This window comes from Heterodontus francisci, chromosome 20 (genome assembly GCF_036365525.1).
Source record: "Heterodontus francisci isolate sHetFra1 chromosome 20, sHetFra1.hap1, whole genome shotgun sequence".
NCBI lineage: Eukaryota > Metazoa > Chordata > Chondrichthyes > Heterodontiformes > Heterodontidae > Heterodontus > Heterodontus francisci.
In genome coordinates, this window is record NC_090390.1 from 33,523,931 (window position 1) to 33,545,015 (window position 21,085).

The 21,085-nt window shown below is 44.5% G+C and overlaps 1 protein-coding gene across 13 annotated transcripts in view; it reads right to left on the reverse strand.

Annotated features, from left to right (window-relative positions):
* The window catches only part of LOC137380557 (monocarboxylate transporter 12-like), a 112,993-nt gene extending 106,566 nt beyond the window's left edge, over positions 1–6,427 (reverse strand). For 4 of the 13 annotated variants that reach the window (XM_068052568.1, XM_068052570.1, XM_068052569.1 and 1 more), the window contains exon 1: positions 5,977–6,421. The gene's annotated coding sequence lies outside the window, so the exon portion shown is untranslated. Of the gene's footprint in view, positions 1–2,315; positions 2,391–4,986; positions 5,128–5,976 lie in introns of those variants that run through there. The other 9 variants (XM_068052555.1, XM_068052556.1, XM_068052562.1 and 6 more) reach the window with 7 other exon arrangements.
* Positions 6,428–21,085: the final 14,658 nt, after the last annotated feature.

The following is a 21,085-nucleotide window of genomic DNA, read 5'->3' on the forward strand; positions in this document are numbered from 1 at the left end:
CAATTTTAGCCTGGTAGCTATTTTCTCAAAATGAGATAAAATATGACTCAAGCTCCTCCTCATTAAATTTTGGCACTAGTCTTGAGTGTCTCAGAACATCAAAGTTTTGCTCTGAATTGGGGATAAGGTTTGAGTGACTAGCAGCATTTTCATTTTGGATTTGCAGTCTCTGTAACTCAAACCTTCGTGCTGCTTTCTCTCTTTGCATCTCTCTTTCCTCTTAAAGCTCACTTTCCTCTTTTTCCTTTTGAAACTGCATCTCTTCCCTTTTCAACTGAAACTGGATTCCAGCTAGAATTATTTTTCAGACTTGGATTCTGGGCTTTCTTCTTCTAGTTCAGGGGTAAATTTAAAATGCTTGGCTAGACTTTTCACCAGCTCAGGTTTCTTCGCTTTTTTGTCTGAAAGTGATTCCCATCTCTGTCACTAAGCTTTTTAAATATTCAACATTTCGTAACAACTTGTTGAATCCTCTTAAGACTCAAGTTCTAGTTCTGAAATGATTGTAGATCTCTCTCTTGATTAAAGGTTCTGTTGAAGATGGTGGGTCACTTCCAGCTCTCTCTGCTGTATAACGTAGGTGTTAGATTTTTCAGCAGGGCATGTGCTTTCTGGCTCGCTGGAATGGCAGCTGTTACAAGTAGCTTCACATTCTGGGTCAGTCTCTCTCTCTCTATGGCTGTCTTTTTAAAAATAAAACAATGTCACTTCTCACCTCCTGTTAGGATACATTCTGGTTTCTCCCCCATGGTGATCGCACAATGGCCCAGGACATGGCTACTACACACCTGCTTTGTTTTAGAAGACATTCAATTCTGAATTGTTTTTCGGATAGGTGTAAGATGGGTTTCATTAACACATTTTAGCTTTGAAGATTTGTTCTTTGTCTTTGTCAGACTGTTTGGATACACAAAAGGCTTTTTCTTTGGTGACCATTTTGGACCATTGTTCACTTTTAAAAATAAAGGTTAATTTTTTAAAGACAAAGTCCATTTTTTCATAACTCTTCAGAGTTGGTCCGTGAATGTTTACTTCTGATGTGCGTGACAACTGACATCAACTATTGAACATTTTACAGCATGTGATCTTTGCTCCAGCCAAGAATTTGTCCATCTCGATTTTGAAGGCAAGAGTCATCTCAGATTGGGTAGGAAGGTTTCAAGACTAACCTCACTAGAGGCCCCTAAACCTTATAGCTGGTCCTGCCACTTTCAATCAAACAATCAATTAATTTCACATGGTTAACAAAGTCAGAATGAACTCTAGGCACAAGATGCCAACAGGATGCTTCGGTTGATTTGGCTGCAGATGTACTGCATGTGTTACATATGGAAAAACTGAAAGTACTTCACAAAAATGTCCAATGCCAATAAAGAGAAAAATCGGGCAGGGTGTGCCGAGAGGCAAGAGATGTCTGGACTATTCAAGAGTAATCAGAAATAGAGGGAGGACCTTAAATTTATATTACATTAATGTTAAATAGTGGTTTGCACTCCTATGGATCTTTAGTTCCTTTGTAGTTTAAATTAATTTGCCATTAAGGGATTAAAAACAAAATTAAATAAATTGCAAGGTTCACTATCTTGCTCTTTACTAATGATAAATTATTAGAGGAGAAGGAACTTTTAAACTTGAAACCAACTAAACAACAGCTTGATTCATTTATTCTATTAAGATTAGAGATACAGCACTGAAACAAGCCCTTCGGCCCACCGAGTCTGTGCCGAACATCAACCACCCATTTACACTAATCCTACACTAATCCCACATTCCCACCTGTCCCTATATTTCCCTACCACCTACCTACACTAGTGACAATTTATAATGGCCAATTTACCTATCAACCTGCAAGTCTTTTGGCTTGTGGGAGGAAACCGGAGCACCCGGAGAAAACCCACGCAGACACAGGGAGAACTTGCAAACTCCACACAGGCAGTACCTGGAATCGAACCCGGGTCCCTGGAGCTGTGAGGCTGCGGTGCTAACCACTGCGCCACTGTGCCGCCCTAAACAATTGCTTAGCGACAAACAGGGGGACATATGAAGTCCGACTTAGCTATCTTGCTCGCTGATTACAGAGTCATACTTACAGCATAAATACTAGTGCATAAACACCAGTATAGACCCGTTAAACTGAATGCCTGTTTCTGTGCTGCAAAATTCTGTCATTTTTTTCATAACTCAGAGGTCAAAATTTTGAGAGGTATGAAATTAATGGTCTCCAAGATCAAATGTCCAGGTTTGTGAATCATTAACAAAAAATGGTCATCACTTACATTAAGGCCTGGTGGATTATGCGTCCCAAGGAAACATACCTCAACTAGAATCAGTGCCGCCATGAGCATCAAATCTTTCACATTTCCCAATTCAGCATGGTTATGTTTCTGTGGGGATCTATGTGCCACAGAATGTAAATGCACAGTGATGAAAATTGCAAAGTCAGCAACTGTTCCAACCTGGAACAGGAGCCAGCAGAAAGATTCCCAAAGAAAACTATACTTTTATGCCTCAGTAACTAAATTCAAAGATCTCAAATTCATTAACAGAGAAAAGACATTCATTTATTTGTGAGAATTGCCACAACTTTTCACTGGTTATAGTTTTGAAACCTATTAACTTGGTTCAACTTGACTCTCCCTCTGATGAGGCGACACTTAACACTATTCTGCTGTCTAAATAGTACCTCAGTGCTCATTCAAAGGTCACAGTATGTGAGGCAATGTGAACTGTCAGCAAGTTGTTGATTCTTGGAGTACCAACATCAGTTTTCAAATATAACAAATATCCTTAAATCAATATTAAAAATTGCACTTACGTTTATTTTAACTAAAAAAGGGGCTTTTGACTAAAAGGCACAGCTAGAAAAATTATAATAGTACAATTGATACTCCAGTTTCATGTGTCTGCCAGCATAGCATGTCATAGAGATACACAGCACTGAAACAGGCCCTTCGGCCCACCAAGTCTGTGCCGACCATCAACCACCCATTTATACTAATCCTACATTAATCCCATATTCCCTACCCCATCTCCATATTCCCTCAATTCTCCTACCACCTACCTACACCAGGGGCAATTTACAATGGCCAATTTACCTACCAACCTGCAAATCATTGGCTGTGCGAGGAAACCAGAGCACCCAGCAGAAACCCACGCGGTCAGAGGGAGAACTTGCAAACTCCGCACAGGCAGTACCCAGAACCGAACCCAGGTCGCTGGAGCTGTGAGGCTGCAGTACTAACCACTGTGCCACTGTGCCACCCATGCGATGCTTTGAAAATGAGACTAGGCAGATAGAAAGATCAGAGCGCTCTACAATGTGAAGCCCACAGACAGCACGGCCTCCCAGTTCTTCTTATACTCTATCACGGAGGTATTAGATGACAGTACACGGGAGAGTCTGGATAAACCGCTAACTCTGGACGAGCTAACAAAGGCCATCAGGTGTTTCGAGACAAGTAAAACTCCTGGAAGCGATGGCTTACCGGCTGAGTTGTATTCGACTCTGTGGGAGTGGATAGGCCCAGACGTGCTGAAAGTATACGAGAGTATACATTTGGCTGGCAGCAAGTCAGAATTCATGAGGCAGGCATCATCACCCTCATCCATAAGGGAAGGGGGAAGAGGGAGGAAATCAGAAATTGGCAGCCCATTTCACTGCTTAATGTGGACAAAATTCTGTCCAAGGTCATCACCAATTGTGTCAAATCTGCTTTGGAGTTGGTGATTCACCCGATCCAATTTGCATTGTACCCGACAGGAAGATCTCTGATAGCCTCGCGCTACTCAGGGATACGATCGCCTATGCATGGGACAGAGGGGGTGGATACCTGTTTCATCAGCTTGCACCAGGAGAAGACCTTTGACATAATATCAGATGCCTACATGAAGCACCTGCTCTCCAAAATGGGGCTTGGGGAGGGAACTCGCAACTGGACCCAACTCTCTACACAAACATCAGTAGCACAGTTTCAATCAATGGGTGGGAATCGGAAAGCTTTCCAATCAAATCTGGAGTCAGGCAGGGCTTTCCTCTCTCCCCTGTCTTGTTCATGTGCTGTTTCAAACCTTTTCCTGAGCCCATCAGGAAGAATGCAGGCATAAGAGGGGTGACAATCCCAGGCAACAGAGACATTCAGGTCAAAGCCTCCCTGGACATGGATGATGTTGCCAGCTTCTGCTCAGATCTGCTGTCGATGCACAGACTGATGAATATCTACAACCAGTTCTAATAGGCCTCGGGAGCCAAAATATATCGCAGCAAGAGCAAGGCCATGTTCTTTGGGAACTGGGCCAACCAATCCTTTGTCCTCTTCATCGTCAGGTCAGACGACCTGAAGATGCTGGGGACATGATTCAGAGGGGCTGGGGTGTGCAACAAAAACTGGAAAGAGCTTATAGCCATGGTGGAACAAAAACTGGGCATGTGGGTAAGAACCTGGTCATCAATTGCAAGGTGCTCTCGATGTTACTCTACATGGTGCTGCTCTGGCCCATACCCCGTTCCTGCTCCACAGTGGTCACCTGAACCACCTGGAGATCAAAAATGAACTGTGTCTGCAGGGACACGGTGTACAAATCTCTCAATCAAGGGAGAAAAAACATACACAACATCGCCCTCATCCTGAGGACCACCTTTGTGTGCGGCTGCATCAAGCTATGCATAGACCCTCAGAACGCAAACACTAAGTGTCACTACGAGCTGAGGTTCTATCTATCCCCGCTATTGAGAAAGATGGGTCTGGCCATGTTGCTTCAGAACACTTCATTCAGCTGGAATGTGCCGTACCACCTGTCCCTCATGGAAAGGTTGTACAGAAAAACACCTTTAGCCACAAGTCCATCAGGCAGTGGTCTCATGTTACATCCTCGAGGCCCTGCAGGAAAAGGAGATGGTGGATCCTATCGAATGGTTCCCTGAGCAGAATGTCAAACTCATTTGGCAGAATGCCTCATCCCTAGAACTTTCAAACAAGCATAGCTTGCCTGATGGTGAGAAGGGCCTCCCTGTCAGATCCTTTCTGCACACCCGGAGCCTCACCACCTCCGCACACTCCTCGAGACAGCTGTAGTGGGAAAGAGACCGTCATCCACCTTGTTCTGAAATGTGCCTTTGGCAAAGCAGGTCTGGAAAGAAATGCAGTGGTTTTTGTCGAGGTTCATCCCAAGCAGCTCCACAAAACAAGACTCAATGCTCAACGGGTTGTTCTCAGGGATGCACATTGAGGCAAACATCAACTGCTGTTACAGGACCATCAACTTGGTGAAAGTTGCTCTTTGGTCTGCCTGAAACTTGCTGGTCTCAGTGCAAAGAGTTGGGAATGACTAAGTGTTGCAGACTGGCACATTCCAAGGTACAGGACTACGATCTGAGGGACGCAGTAAAGCTTGGGGCAGCACCACAAAGACTCAGTGGGGAAAGGCCACTGTCCCCCCACATTACACTGAAGGGCTGGAAACTGTGTTAACCCCCGGGCACTATGCACCAGAGAATGTTTGACATGAAATGTAAATGTACATTGTAAATATAACCTATAAAGGCTAGTGTAGTGAACACCTCATGTACTGCATTGAAAGACACTGATCTGCATTGCACTTTACGTAATGTCAAATTTGAACTTTAATGTAATGCACTTGACAAACTTTATGAATAAAATATATTTTTGTGGAAAAACATCTGCCTGCAAAATGGCAAGCCTTAACAGGTCCTCGGCTGTTAGTAAACTTTACACACTTTTATTTATTTTTCGTTTACTTGGCAGATTGATGGTTGAAGAATTGTAAAATTAGTGGTTCCATAATTCATGCCGAAATAAAGCATTTAGCTGTTTTAAACATGAATCAGTTCAATGGTTGTGTTAAAATAAACCCCTTAGCTACAAAGACGCACCCCACTCACTTTAAAAATTGACCCGTACATGGGAATAGTATCAGACAAACTAAATTGGAAATTCATATGATATAAGAATACATTACCGTCTAGCTTCTCCCTTGTCTTTTTTCAATCAGGTGCAGTTTCTTCCCTCTGTAGTTCGTCGTATGTTAGCGAATTAATTATGTTCTGATCTTTGCGAAACTGCAGACAGCATTGATTCTAATTATAGCTATCTTGGTTACAGCATCAAGAAGTGTCTAGCTGATATGCAAGTACCCAGTACTTGGCATGTACTAAGTAACTTCTCAGTTTCAACGCCAGTCATTCTAGTTTAAAATACACATTGCTGAGAGGGCTGTTACCATGGGGGTTTCTGAGGAGCACAGCTGCCGGGTATGAATATTCACGCTCACAAATTTTAATGTTTAAGAGATTAGCGCACTGATTCTAAGTAATATTAGAGATTAACTGTGCGGAGGCTTGCTGAGATCAGAAAACAAATGAAATACCTCAGAGGTTAAACATTAAAGACTAAGAGACCTTGACTGACATCTTCAGCAATCAACATCCAGCTTTTGTAAACGTACAAGCCGATAAGAAAACAGGGATGAATATTCAAAAAAAGTCAGTCATAGGGACATAGAAAAGAACATTTTAGCTAAACTGAAGTTTAAAACTGGAACACACAGAATGCCACCTTTATCCCTCAATTGATATTCTTTACCAAATGCTTGTCCAACTTCCTAAAGTTATTGATCTTAATCAGCCCAGATTGCCTTCTGGGTCAATCCATTCTAAGCATTCAGCACTCCCGGAGTGGAATAGTTACACTGACCTTCCCTTTTCTGAGCTTCATTTCGTGTCACCATCACCCACCCCAACAAACCCCCATAGTTGTTCTTGGGGTGTTGCACAGTTTTTCAGGGTTCAACTTAGAACCCTTAATAACCTTAAATAGCTGAGTAAGGTCTTCCCTCAGTCTTCTCTTTTCTTAGCTTCTGGATAATCTTGTAGCTCTGGTGTCTAAAACCTGATATTGGCGGGTAGACTTTGCTGCATATTCTTCAGTGTCACAATTTCCTTCCTATAATATGGTGACCTGAACTACATACAGCACTGAAGCATTGTATGTGCTGTATATAGGCTCCATTATAGCAGTCATGATCGTCACAGTAAACCTTGTTGTGGACTGAATTCCATCGGCTTGAGGCTCTCTTTTACCTAACCTAATCGAGCTTCATTAAAAAAAGTCATCCTTTGCTTTTTTTCCCATTAACTCAGGAAAAGTTTGACTTCAGTGCAATGGCAAAGGCTTTGTCTGATTCTATACTTCAGATCATTTTTACTCTCGAGATGACATCTTTGCACAACTTCCCCACAGGTTCTGACAGTGGAAATGCTCTAATTATAGGCACCGCAGGTCAGAGATCCTTTTGTAATACAAATAGTGGAAGCTATCGGAGCCTGTGCCATCATGATTTGCTCTGCAAACGATTCTCTGGACTGGGGAAACTTTGCAAAAGCTGGAAACTGATTGCTGAAGATGTTATGCAGAGACACTTAATTTAGTCATTGTAATGTTTAACTCCAGAGGTATTTCATTTGATTTCTGATCTCAGCAAGCCTTCCCACAGCTAATCTCCAATACTCCTTTGAAAGAATCATTGCGCTAATCTGCTGAGCGTGTACGGAGCTTGGACAGCATGAATATTCAGTTGCGTTTCTCAAAGACCCCATGGTAACAGCACAGTTCAGCCATTGCCCGAATTACATTCAGGTTGTGCCAATTAATTGGTTAAAACAAATTAATCAATGATACATTTTAACTGGCTGCATTGAAGCCACCTTTGGCCTCCTTGTCTCGAGAGACAATGGGTAAGCGCCGAGAGGTGGTCAATGGTTTGTGAAGCAGCGCCTGGAGTTGCTATAAAGGCCAATTCTAGAGTGACAGGCTCTTCCACAGGTGTTGCAGATCAAATTGGTTGTCGGGGCTGTTACACAGTTGGCACTCCCCTTGCGCTTCTGTCTTTTTTCCTGCCAACTGCTAAGTCTCTTCGACTCGCCACTCTTTAGCCCCGCCTTTATGGCTGTCCGCCAGCTCTGGCGAACGCTGGCAACTGACTCCCACGACTTGTGATCAATGTCACAGGACTTCATGTCGCGTTTGCAGATGTCTTTAAAGCGGAGACATGGACGGTCGGTGGGTCTGATACCAGTGACAAGCTCGCTGTACAATGTGTCCTTGGGGATCCTGCCATCTTCCATGCAGCTCACATGGCCAAACCATCTCAAGCACCGCTGGCTCAGTAGGGTGTATATGCCGGGGATGTTGGCCGCCTCGAGGACTTCTGCGTTGGAGATACGGTCCTGCCACCTGATGCCAAGGATCCTCCAGAGGCAGCAAAGATGGAATGAATTGAGATGTTGCTCTTGGCTGACATACGTTGTCCAGGCCTCGCTGCCGTAGAGCAAGGTACTGAGGACACAGCCTTGATTCACTCGGACTTTTGTGTTCCGATTCAGTGCGCCATTTTCCCACACTCTCTTGGCCAGTCTGGACATAGCAGCAGACGCCTTTCCCATGCGCTTGTTGATTTCTGCATCGAGAGACAGGTTACTGGTGATAGTTGAGCCTAGGTAGGTGAACTCTTGAACCACTTCCAGAGCGCGGTCGCGATATTGATGGATGGAGCATTTCTGACGTCCTGTCCCATGATGTTCGTTTCCTTGAGGCTGATGGTTAGGCCAAAATCGTTGCAGGCAGCCACAATCTTGTCGATGAGTGTCTGCAGACACGCTTCTGTGTGGGATGTTAATGCAGCATCGTCAGCAAAGAGGAGTTCCCTGATGAGGACCTTCTGCACTTTGGTCTTTGCCCTAAGATGGGCAAGGTTGAATAGCCTGCCATCTGATCTTGTGTGGAGGAAAATTCCTTCTTCTGAAGACTTGAACGCATGTGAGAGCAGCAGGGAGAAGATGATCCCAAACAGTGTAGGTGCGAGAACACAGCCCTGTTTCACGCCACACGGGATAGGAAAGGGGTCTGATGAGGCGCCGTTATGTTGAATTGTGCCTTTCATATTGTTGTGGAATGAGGTGATGATACTTCGTAGCTTTGGTGGACATCTGATCTTTGCTAGTAGCCTGAAGAGACCATGTCTGCTGACGAGGTCAAAGACTTTGGTGAGATCAATGAAAGCAACATAGAGGGGCATCTGTTGTTTGCGGCATTTCTCCTGTAGCTGGCAAAGGGAGAACAGCATGACAATGGTGGATCTCTCTGCTTGGAAGCCACACTGTGCCTCAGGGTAGACATGCTCAGCCAGCTTCTGGAGTCTGTTTAAAATGACTCGAGCGAAGACTTTCCCCACTATGCTGAGAAGGGAGATTCCATGGTAGTTGTTGCAGTCACCGTGGTCACCCTTGTTCATATAGAGGGTGATGATATTGGTATCGTGCATGTCCTGTGGTACTGCTCCCTCATCCCAGCACAGGCAAAGCAGTTCATGGAGTGCTGAGAGTATAGCAGGCTTGGCACTCTTGATTATTTCAATGGTAATGCCGTCCTTCCCAGGGGCTTTTCCACTGGCTAGAGAATCAATGGCATCACTGAGTTCCAATTTTGTTGGCTGTTCGTCTAGCTCAACCATGACTGGCAAAGACTGGGCTGCATTGAGGGCGGTCTCAGTGACAACATTCTCCCTGGAATACAGTTCTAGGTAATGTTCCACCCAGTGGTCCATTTGTTTGCGTTGGTCAGTGATCATGTTCCCTGATTTAGACTTGAGGGGGGGTGCGATCTTTTTTTTTAGATTAGAGATACAACACTGAAACAGGCCCTTCGGCCCACCGAGTCTGTGCCGAACATCAACCACCCATTTATACTAATCCTACACTAATCCCATATTCCTACCAAACATCCCCACCTATTCCTATATTTCCCTACCACCTACCTATACTAGTGACAATTTATAATGGCCAATTTACCTATCAACCTGCAAGTCTTTTGGCTTGTGGGAGGAAACCGGAGCACCCGGAGAAAACCCACGCAGACACAGGGAGAACTTGCAAACTCCACACAGGCAGTACCCGGAATCGAACCCGGGTCCCTGGAGCTGTGAGGCTGCGGTGCTAACCACTGCGCCACTGTGCCGCCCCTTGATGGTTGGCCCAAAAGCTCTCTTAATGCCATCATACATTCCTTTGATGTTTCCGGTGTCGGAGGCCAACTGAATACGACTGCATAGGTGTTGCCAGTAGTCATTTGCACAGTGCCTGGCTGTTCTTTGGGCAGCGCTTCTGGCTACTTTAAGTTCTACGGATGTTAATTCACTGGGGGCTTTCTTGTAGGTCTGCACTGAATAATCCAGCTCCCATTGAGCATAGCCACATGTGTACAAGTTTCATCTGGTTGTACAAATACTGCTCCACAGATGATCAAGAACATTGTTGCATAACTAAGAAGACATGAATGTGCACACTGATTTCTAGTTCATTTGCCAGCCAGTTGAACTGTATTGCCTGAAAATGCCATCTAATGCCCTGGATTTCATTACATGTGATATTATCCCAGACACTGATTGCACTTGTAACCAAACGTTTGCAATATTTTAAAAATAATTTGGTATATTTGAACATTTCATTGATTATCAAATCATGTGATTGAATATTCAATTATGAAAATAAATAGAGATATTGCATTTAACCTTTACCAAGGCATAAACAGTTTGGAGGTCATGGGCTTATCTCTACATGTGGAGTGCTGTGTCCATCCAAATCAATAATTATAGCAAGTAGAAGTCAATATGATTCAGCGTGGCCTGTGCCGTTCACTGGCTACTGAAATTGTTCCTCTTGCCGCTACTGATTGTGACAAATAGGTTGTTTGGCACTTCTTCAGTGGCTTAACAGCCCTAACTAATGAAAGAAAAGTGGCTGTTGGAGCCTCAGTGGAGAGTGAAGGCGTGTGTGATCAAACTGAAAGTAAACTTAAGAGGAAAGTGTATCTTTAGACTGTGCTATTGGAAAGAGGGCGAGCAAGCACTCTTCATCTCAGTGCACTCCTGACTACTGACCTGTGTCTTGTCGGATTTGACCCAGTGAGCTTTTATGGTGCTCCTGCTAAAATTACAGTGAAAGAGATCCAAAAGAATGTCAACAAGCTGAACGAACAAAATGTACCTAAATATAGAGGGAACTCAAATACAAGAACACAAGAATTAGGAACAGGTGCAGGCCATTCGGCCCCTCGAGCCCACTCTGCCATTCGATAAGATCATGGCTGATCTGATTGTGGCCTTTCTTGTCTGCCCCCCCATAACCATTGACTCCCTTGTCAATCAAAAATCTATCTAACTCTAGATTTGGTTAGCCCATAAAATCAGAAGTGGTCAGTTTCTGTAGCCAGAGCTATCAAATATGATTTGCCTTAAAAGGGGAAGAAAAATCAAGTGAGTAAAGCTATTATTACAAAGGCATCCCAAATCAAGAGAAGGGTTTTGAAATTGTGAATGAATGAAAGCAGAATCTGAACTATGCTGGAAGAAAAAGGTAAAGATATCTTGCATATATGGGAGCAGAATATAATGTGAAGATATGGGGATAAGAATTATTGCTTACACTGATTTTTTTATTTTTTTATTTCCAAAATATACTTTATTCATACAAATCTATAAAAATTACATTCCCAAACAGTTTAAAACAGCATCAAGTCAAAAAATACAAACAGTGCAAAGGTGATCAGTTTCCTTCTACACAATCATGAGTTGCCTCACAACCCTTCCATTTCATTGTCATGCCATATACATTTTACATTTACAGCACACAAAATTCTCCCGATCCAGTTCAAGGGGTTTCCCATGGATCCAGCCCCTCAGTTCATCTTGGTGGGGGGACCTTACACTGTGGTCTTTCCCCATTGAGCCTTTGCTGCGGCTGCCCCAAGCTTTAGTGCGTCCCTCAGCACGTAGTCCTGGACCTTGGAATGTGCCAGTCTGCAACATTCGGTTGTGGACAACTCTTTGCGCTGGAAGACCAGCAAGTTTCGGGAAGACCAAAGGGCGTCTTTCACCGAATTGATAGTCCTCCAGCAGCAGTTGATGTTTGTCTCGGTGTGCGTCCCTGGGAACAGCCCGTAGAGCACAGACTCCTGTGTTACAGAGCTGCTTGGGATGAACCTCGACAAAAACCACTGCATCTCTTTCCACACCTGCTTTGCAAAGACACATTCCAGGAGGAGGTGGGCAACCGTCTCTTCCCCACCACAGCCACCGCGGGGGCATTGCGCGGAGGGGGCGAGACTTCGGGTGTGCATGAAGGATCTGACGGGGAGGGCCCTTCTCACCACCAGCCAAGCAACATCTTGGTGCTTGTTTGAAAGTTCTGGTGATGAGGCATTCTGCCAAATGACTTTGACGGTCTGCTCGGGGAACCATCCGACAGGATCCACCGTCTCCTTTTCCCGCAGGGCCTTGAGGACATTCCGCGCAGACCACTGCCTGATGGACCGGTGGTCAAAGGTGTTTTCCCGCAGAAACTGCTCCACGAAGGATAGGTGGTACGGCACGGTCCAACTGCATGGAGCATTCCGCGGCAATGTGACCAGGCCCATCCTTCGCAACACCGGGGACAGATAGAACCTCAGCACGTAGTGACATTTGGAGTTTGCGTACTGGAGGTCTACACACAGCTTGATGCAGCTGCACACGAAGGTGGTCATCAGGATGAGGGCCACGTTGGGTACATTTTTCCAGCCCTTATCCAGAGATTTGAACATCGTGTCCCTCTGGACCGGGTCCATTTTATTGCTTACACTGATGCATTGTTTAATGAGAATTATATATAAAAAGAAAAACTTGCATTTATTCAGTGCCTTCCATGATCTCAGGACATTCCAAAGCACTTTACAGCCAAAGAAGTACTTTTGAAGTGTAATCACTGTTGTAATTAAGAAATGTGGCAGCCATTTGCATACAAGCTCCCACAAATGGTAATGTGATAATGACCAGTTAATCTGTTTTTGTGATGTTGATTGAGAGATCCAGCTGGAGCCAACGACGTGATCTTGGGTGCCTCCAAGAAACCTGTGACAGGGTTTAGCGTGAAAGAACGAGTTGGTGATGCAGATGTTATGATAGGTACACAACTCAAGCAGTCTCTGTCCATTCTCATTCATCCTTCCAATGCCATTGCTTTCATTGATCTCACCAAAGCCTTTGACCTCGTCAGCAGACGTGGTCTCTTCAGACTACTAGAAAAGATTGGATGTCCACCAAAGCTACTAAGTATCATCACACATTCAATACGAAAGGCACAATTCAGCATAGCGGCGCCTTTCCAATCCTGAGTGGTGTGAAACAGGGCTGTGTTCTCGCACCTACACTGTTTGGGATCTTCTTCCCCCTGCTGCTCTCACATGCGTTCAAGTCTTCAGAAGAAGGAATTTTCCTCCACACAAGATCAGGTGGCAGTTGTTCAACCTTGCCCGTCTAAGAGCGAAGACCAAAGTACGGAAAGTCCTCATCAGGGAACTCCTCTTTGCTGACGATGCTGCATTAACATCTCACACTGAAGAGTGTCTGCAGAGTCTCATCGACAGGATTGCGGTTGCCTGCAATGAATTTGGCCTAACCATCAGCCTCAAGAAAACGAACATCATGGGACAGGACGTCAGAAATGCTCCATCCATCAATATCGCCGACCACGCTCTGGAAGTGGTTCAAGAGTTCACCTACCTAGGCTCAACTATCACCTGTAACCTGTCTCTCGATGCAGAAATCAACAAGCACATGGGAAAGGCTTCCATTGCTTTGTCCAGACTGGCCAAGAGAGTGTGGGAAAATGGCGCACTGACACGGAACACAAAAGTCCGAGTGTATCAAGCCTGTGTCCTCAGTATCTTGCTCTCCGGCAGCGAGGTCTGGACAACGTATGTCAGCCAAGAGCGACGTCTCAATTCATTCCATCTTCGCTGCCTCCGGAGAATCCTTGGCATCAGGTGGCAGGACCGTATCTCCAACACAGAAGTCCTCGAGGCGGCCAACATCCCCAGCATATACACCCTACTGAGCCAGCGGCACTTGAGATGGCTTGGCCAAGTGAGACGCATGGAAGATGGCAGGATCCCCAAGGACACATTGTACAGCGAGCTCGTCACCGGTATCAGGCCCACCCGCCATCCATGTCTCCACTTTAAAGACGTCTGCAAACGCGACATGAAGTCCTGTGACATTGATCACAAGTCGTGGGAGTCAGTTGCCGCGATCGCCAGAGTTGGCAGGCAGCCATAAAGGCGGGGCTAAAGTGTGGCGAGTCGAAGAGACTTAACAGTTGATAGGAAAAAGGACAGAAGCGCAAGGAGAGAGCCAACTGTGTAACAGCCCCAACAACCAATTTTATCTGCAGCACCTGTGGAAGAGTCTGTCACTCTAGAATTGGCCTTTATAGCCACTCCAGGCGCTGTTTCACAAACCACTGACCACCTCTCGGCGCTTACCCATTGTCTCTCGAGACAAGGAGGCCAAAGAGAAGATTGAGAAATAGATATTGGCCAAGACACTGAGGACAATTCGCCTGCTCTTCTTCAACAGAGTGCTGTAGGATCTTTTACAGCCACCTGAGAGGGCAGACAGGGCCTCGGTTTAATGTCTCATCTGGAAGATGGCACTTCTGACTGTGTAGCACTCCCTCAGTACCGCATAGTCATTAATGGCAATTGAAGGAGGCCATTCACCCCATTGCGTCCAGGCTGGCTCTCCACAGACCAATCCAGTCAGTTCCACTCCACTGTTCGATCCCCATAGCCCTGCAAGTTTATTTTCTTCAAGTGTCCATCCGATTTTCTTTTGAGGAATTTCCTTTTAAAATCATTATTTGTCTCTGCTTCCACCACCCCTAACTGCATGTTCTAGGTCATTACCATTCGCTGCCTAAATAAGTTCTTCCTCACATTCTCCCTGCATTTCTAGCCCAAAACCTTCATTTTATGTCCCTTAGTCCTTGTACCATCAGTTAATGGGAACAGTTTTTCCTTGTCTAACTTATCTAAGCCTGTCATAATCTGGTACACCTGTAACAAATCTCCCCTCAATCTCCTTTGCTCCAGGGAGAACAAACTCAGCTTCTCCAACCTAACCTTGTAACTAAAATCCTCCATCTCTGGATCCATTCTGGTAAATCTCCTCTGCACTCTCCCAAGGACCCTCACATCTTCTCTATTTTGGACCTCACCAGAGCTTTATCAAGGTTCAGCATAACCTTCCTGCTTTTGTACTCAATGCCGCTATTTATGAAGCCCAAGATCCCATATGCTTTGCTAACCACTCTCTCAGTATGTCCTCCCACCTTCAAAGATCGATGCACATGCACCCCATGTCCTTTGCACCTGCACACTCTTTAGAACTGCACCATTAAGTCTATATTGCCTTATCCCTTCTGCCAAAATGCATCACCTCACACTTGTCTGTATTAAATTCCACCTGCCACTTGTCTGTCCATTCTGCTAGCTTATCTATGTCCTGTTGCAGATGGTATCATCTTCAATGTTTGCCACTCCTCCAAGGTTGGTATCATGGGCAAATTTTGAAATTCTACTCTGTATTCCAAGATCCAAGTCATTTATATATAGCAAAAATAGCAGTGGTCCTAGCAATGACCCTTGGGGAGCACCACTATCTATCATCTTCCAGTCTGAAAAACAACCATTTACCACAGCTTCGCAGTTTGCCAATTTTTATCCAATTGGACACTGACCCTCCTATTCTATGAGCCTCAATTTTGTTAACCAGCCTTTTATGTGGTACTTTATCAAATGCTTTCTTAAAATCCATATAGACAACACCCACCGCATTTCCTTCATCAACCTTCTCTGTTACTTCATCAAAAAATTCAATTGGATTAATCAAGCATAATCTGCCATTTACAAATCCGTGCTGGTTATCCCTAATTAACTCAAACCTCTCCAAATGCCAGTTTTTTTACTCTGATTAATGTTTCTAAAACCTTACACACCACTGATGTTAAACTAACTGGCCTGTAGTTGCTAGGACTGTCCTTACATGCTTTCTTGAACAAGGGTGTCGCATTTGTCACTCCCCATCCTCTGGCACCTTCTAGGGAAGATTGGAAGATTATGACAAGCCCTTCTGCAATCCCCACCCCCACTTCCTTTAGCAACCTGACATGCAAGCCATCTGTAGCCTAAGAATAGCCAGCCTTTCCAGTACGTCCTCACTCTCAAGCTTTACCCTATCCATTGCATCTAGTCTCTCCACTTCTACTGATATTTGTCAGATTCTCTTCCTTAGTAAACCTGATATAAAGTACTCATATTAAGTATTCTAGCCTTGCCCTGTGCCTCTAAGAATATATTACCCTCTTTGTCCCTAATACGCCCCACTCCACCTCTTACTACCATTTACTGTTTACATTTAGAAGATTTTTGGGTTCCCTTTTATGTTGACTGCCATTCTAATCTCATATTCTCTCTTTGCCAGTCTTACTTTCCTCTTTACCTCCTCTCATCTTATTGTATTTGACCTGGTTCCCACTTAAAGAATTCACCTGCCATGCATCATACACCCTCAGTTTTTGTTTCCTCATAATCTCTATCTCCCTTGTCATCCAAGGAGCCCTGTTTTTGGGATCTTCCACCCTTGTTGGAATGTAGCTAGCCTGTGCCTGAAGCATTTCTTCCTTAAAGGTAACCCATTGTTCCTTTACAGTGTGTCTGTCAGTTTTTGGTTCCATTTTATCCTGGCTAGATCCCTCCTCATCACATTGAAATTAGCCCTCTTCCAATCAAGCTGTTCTACCTTATATCATCCTTTGCTTTTCTGCATTATGAGTCTAAACCTTACGATATGATGATCACTCTTACCCAAGTTGTCCCCCACAGACACTTGGTCCACATAACCCACCCATTACCCAGCATCAGATTCAGCAATGCCTCCTTTCTAGTTGGGTCAAGAACATACTGGTCAAAGAAATTCTCTGAACACAATCCAAAACTTCCTTCCCCCTACTTTCCCTTTACTCAAAAATTATCCCAGTCAATATTTGGGTAATTAAAGTCCCCCAATACCACCACCCTATAGTTCTTCTTCCGGGAGAGCAACGGAGAGGAGCGGACCTGCGGGAAGAACACGGAGCGAGGAGCGTATAAATACAGCCCGAGGATTGCGGCCTAGAGCACTTACCTTCCGGGACAGCAGTGGAGAGGAGTGGACCTGCGGGAAGAACACGGAGCGAGAAGTGGATAAATAGAGCCTGAGGATCGTGGCCTAGAGCACATACCTTCCAGGAGAGCAGTGGACCTGCGGGAAGAACATGGAGTGAGGAGTGGATAAATAGACCCTGAGGATCGCGGCCTAGAACACTTACCTTCCGAGAGAACAGCGGAGAGGAATCCAGGTGCACCGGAGTTTGAAAACAAAGTGAACAGTGATGACACAGGAAAGCTACAAGGTGATTGGTTGGTGAGTAACTGCTGTTAGGGAATAACTCTAAATAGCTGAGTTAGTACACCAGTGTTAGGGTACATGTGTAATTAGCTTAATAATAAGGAACAAGTGAGTAGCTGTTTTTTTTTGAGTAAGGTTTGTTTTAACTGGTGAACTGTATTGAATTTTGGTAGGATTTATCAGCACTAGTAAGGTTTTATTAATAATTCTAAACCATTGTAGTATTGGTAAGATTTTTTTCACAGTAGCAAAAGGTCAACTAATAAATAAAGGAATGGCAGGGTTGCTTCAACCTCGAAAGTGCACCTCCTGTGCTATGTGGGAGCTGCAGGATGCTTCCCGTATCCTGGAGAAGCATTTGTACAGGAAGTGTTGTCAATTGAAGCAGCTTGAGCTCTGGGTTTTGGAACTTGATCAGCAGTTGGCGACACTGCGGTGCATTCATGAGGATGACAGCTACGTGGATAGCACGTTTATAGATGTGGTCACCCCACAGCTTAAGAGTATGCAGGGAGAGAGGGAATGGATGACCACCAGGCAGTCAAAAAGAATCAGGCAGGTAGTGCAGGAGACCCCTGAGTGCATCTCACTCTCCAACAGGTATTCAGTTCTGAATACTGAGGAAAGTGATGCTTCACCTGGGGAGTGCAGCCAGAGCCAAGTTCATGGCACCACACGTGGCTCAGCTGCACAGGGGGGTACAGGGAAGACTGGAAGAGTCACAGTGATAGATGATTCAATAGTCAGGGAACAGACAGGCGTTTCTGTGGCCGCAGACGTGAATCCAGGATGGTGTTTTGCCTCCCTGGTACCAGGGTCAAGGAAGTCAATGAATGGCTGCAGAGCATCCTGAAGGGGGAGGGTGACCAGTCAGCAGTCGTGGTTCACATCGGAACCAATGACATAGATAGAAAGAGGGATGTGGTCTTGCAGTCAGAATTTAGGAAGCTATGTAAGAAATTAGCCAGCAGGACCTCAAAAGTAGTAATCTCCGGATTACTCCCAGTGCCACCCACAAGTGAATATAGAAATAGAAGGATAAGACAGGTGAATGCATGGCTGGAAATATGGTGCAGGAGGGAGGGCTTCAGATTCTTGGGACATTGGAACCGGCTCTGGGGGAGATGGGACCTGTACGGGCCGGACAGGTTGTACCTAAACGGAGCCTGGACTGAGCTCCTTGCGGGACATTTTGCCAGTGCTGTTGGGGAGGGTTTAAACTAGTTTGGCAGGGGGAATGGGGACCCGAAGGTAGACTCCTCTAGGACAAAATCAGAAATTAAAATGGAAGGCGGAAAATTAATGGATGAGTCTGGAAGGCAGAGGAAATGAGGGTTAGAAAATAAAAATAAAGTTTGGCAGTGCTCAAGGGTATCTATTTCAATGCAAGGAATATAGCAAATAAAGCAGATGAGCTGAGGGCACAGATAGACACGTGGCAGTATGCTATTAGCTATTAAATAGCTATTAAAGCTATACTCCTTTTAAAGCTATTAAAGCTATTAAAGCAACATGACTTAAGAAGGGACTGCTCAACGTTCCTGGTTACAGGGTTTTCAAACGCGATAGGGAGGGGGATAAGAAAGAAGTGGGAGTGGCAATTTTGATCAAGGAAACTATTACAGCTGTGAGGAGGGATGATATGTTGGAAGGTTCATCAAATGAGGCCATATGGATTGAGTTTAGGAACATAAAAGGGGCAATCACACTACTGGGAGTGTACTAAAGACCCCCAAACATTCAGAGGAAGATAGAAGAGCAGATATGTAGGCAAATCTCAGAAGTGCAAGAACAATAGGGCAATAATAGTAGAGGATTTTAATTACCCCGATATTATCTGGTATAGTTTTAATGTGAAAGGAATTTCGGGAGCAGAATTCTTGAGGTGCATTCAGGAGAACTTTTTTGCCCAGTATGTAGCAAGTCCAACAAGAGAGGGCACAGTTTTAGACTTAGTTTTAGGAAGTGAAGATGGGCAGGTGGAAGGAGTGGCAGTGAGAGTGCATTTTGGTGGTAGTTTAGTTTAGTTTAGTTTAGTTTCGTTTAGAGATACAGCACTGAAACAGGCCCTTCGGCCCACCGAGTCTGTGCCGACCATCAACCACCCATTTATACTAATGCTACACTAATTCTATATTCCTACCACATCCCCACCTGTCCCTACCACATACCTATACTAGGGGCAATTGCTAATGGCCAATTAACCTATCAACCTGCAAGTCTTTAGCATGTGGGAGGAAACCGGAGCACCCGGAGGAAACCCACGCAAACACAGGGAGAACTTGCAAACTCCACACAGGCAGTACCCAGAATTGAACCAGTGATCATAATTCAGTCAGCTTCAACATAATTATGGAAAAGGACAGAGATAGAACAGGAATTAGAGTTCTCAATTGAGGAAAAGCCAATTTTGCTAAACTGAGGGGTAATTCAGCGAAAGTGGACTGGAAACAGCTACTTGAAGGTAAATTAGTGTCAGAACAGTAGGAGGCATTCAAAGGGGAGATTCAAGGGGTTCAGAGTAACATGATCCCACAAAGAAAAAGGGTAAGGCGGTCAAATCTAGAGCCCCATGGATGTCAAGGATATCCAGGATGGTGTTTTGCCTCCCTGGTGCCAGGGTCAAGGAAGTCAATGAATGGCTGCAGAGCATCCTGAAGGGGGAGGGTGAACAGTCAGCAGTCGTGGTTCATCCATATGGCCTCATTTGATGAACCTTCCAACATATCATCCCTCCTCACAGCTGTAATAGTTTCCTTGATCAAAATTGCCACTCCCACTTCTTTCTTATCCCCCTCCCTATCGCGTTTGAAAACCCTGTAACCAGGAACGTTGAGCAGTCCCTTCTTAAGTCATGTTGCTTTAATAGCTTTAATAGCTTTAAAAGGAGTATAGCTTTAATAGCTATTTAATAGCTTTAATAGCTTTAAAAGGAGTATAGCTTTAATAGCTATTTAATAGCTAATAGCATACTGCCACGTGTCTATCTGTGCCCTCAGCTCATCTGCTTTATTTGCTATACTCCTTGCATTGAAATAGATACTCTTGAGCACTGCCAGGGTAAGATAAGGCAGAAAAGGAAAGCTTAAATCCGACACTGAGAACTCAATACTGCAGAAAGCCAAAAGGACTATAGAAAGTGGAGGGGTGAAATCAAAAAGGAAATTAAGAAAGAAAAGGGAGGGCATGAAAGAATATTGGCAAGCAAAATCAAGGTGAATCCAAATATGTTTTATCAATACATTAAGAGTAAGAGGATAACTAAGGAGAGAGTAGGGCCCATAAAAGACCAAAAAGGTAACCTATGTGTAGGAGCGGACGATATTGGTATGGTTCTTAATGAATATTTTGTGTCTGCCTTCACAAAAGAGGGGGACGATACAGATATTGTAATTAAGGAGGAAGACTGTGAAGTATTTGATGTGATAAACATCGGGAGAGAGGAAGTATTAATGGGATTAGCATCCTTGAAAGTTGATAAATCACCAATGTATCCTAGGCTGTTAAAAGAAGCAAGAAAGGAAATAGCAGAGGGTCTGACCATCATTTTCCAGTCCTCACTGGATACAGGTGTGGTGCCGGAGGATTGGAGAATTGCTAACGTTGTACCTCTGTTTAAAAAGGGAGCAAAGGATAGATTGAATAATTACAGGTCAGTCAGTCTAACCTCAGTAGTGGGAAAATTATTGGAATCTATTCTGAGAGACAGGATAAACTGTCACTTAGAAAGGCATAGGTTAATCAAGGATAG